This window comes from Habropoda laboriosa, unplaced genomic scaffold (assembly GCF_001263275.1).
Source record: "Habropoda laboriosa isolate 0110345459 unplaced genomic scaffold, ASM126327v1 scaffold204, whole genome shotgun sequence".
NCBI lineage: Eukaryota > Metazoa > Arthropoda > Insecta > Hymenoptera > Apidae > Habropoda > Habropoda laboriosa.
The window spans coordinates 192,953-194,596 of record NW_017100385.1 but is presented as its reverse complement, the minus strand read 5'-3'; positions in this window follow the sequence as shown (position 1 = coordinate 194,596).

The window sequence follows — 1,644 nt, the reverse complement described above, 5'->3', positions numbered from 1 at the left end:
AATTTAAAACAATTATATTCTTCTATTAATAAATTTTATATAATTTAGATATCGTAACAGAATGTACCTAAATATTACTTGTTACCAAAAAAAAATTTTAACGAGTATTATTAAAACACATGCAGTCTTATCGCAACCTTACACACATCTCAGGCCGCCAGCGTATCGGTGAAGTCGGATATCGCGGGCTAAACGGAAAGGAAGACAAAACAGGCTTGGCGCTTAACGTGTTGAGGAACGTATTAAGAAAGTTTGGTAAAAAAAATTCTGGAACGCCCGGTATATCAGAGAGATATTTCGAAATAACGTAAATTTCATTTTTACAAAGAGGTTTGCACGTGGATTTAAAAGATACCATGGAACAGCATGAAAAGTGCAATTACCTGAATTATTTCTAAGGGTTCGACGATAATATTTTCACGTTACGAAGAAGTTTGCGTCTGCTCCTTAACCTATAAAGCTGTCACGATCTGATTTCCGAAAATTTCAACCGAGTTTCTCTTGTCCACGCGCAAATGATAGATTACAGTTTCGACTCGAACAATCGATTAACTTATTTCATTAACTGATAGGCACAATAAGTGGCTGAGTATAGTATATCCTCTTGATTGCAAGGAATCACTCCTAGAAATAGACCTTGTCCTCTGAAATGATCCATTAATTAATTTTCGTCAAAATTACATCACTATTTCACACGTGGAATACTGTTTTTCGTCTGACGTGAGAATTAATAACCTCAAAATTTCTTAGACACGAAAACAGTAACTTTTACATTTTCCCTCGATTATCGATTAAAATTACTACTCCGTTCGATGAAAAAAAAATCAGATTCTCGTTAAATCTAGTAACAAAACTAGCAAAGAAATTTTTGCGTAATTTTACCGTGAGAGATAAATAATTTCCTTAGAACTGAAATTTCAGTTCAATTATCCAGTTGTTGTTGTATTGTAAATAATCACAGGTGCCTGAGAGGATATTATACTTGGGATATTTAGAACTATTAAAACGTTAAGCACCTATTTAAATGTGTAATCGTGTACACCGGACGGACGATAATTAATTAATTAATCAACTAACGATACAGCGTCGGGTTTTTTCAAAGTTCGCGCCGAAACTTCGCGGCAAGAAAAAAATAAATAGAGAGAGGAGAAACCGATCGAAGCCGAGTTCACGCGAATTAAATCCTTTTCATTGTCTGCCTTAGTGACTACGAATTAACCAAAAAAAAAAAAAACAAAAAAACAAAAAAAAAAAACTTGTTACCAATTCTCCGTGAGATAACGACGAGTGTGTTTTTTCTTTCTTTTGTTACAGAGCAATACGTACCTCTATATCGTTTTACGAGATGATACTTGTTAAATAACGAAATGCTAAGGATAAAATTATTAAATCTGTTGTTACGAAGAGATACATATATCTATATACATACATACACGCGTACAGACACACGTAAACGTTACACAGGCAGACGGACGCGTACACATATATGTATATGCCACGTGCATATACATACATATATATAATCACATATAAGGTATAAAGTGGACGATTTTAATTTTACGATATCGAGACGTTAATTAAGAATTCTACAAATTTTTCCGTAGATACAGAGAGTTTGCGTAATTTTTCATTCCCCGAGGTGAA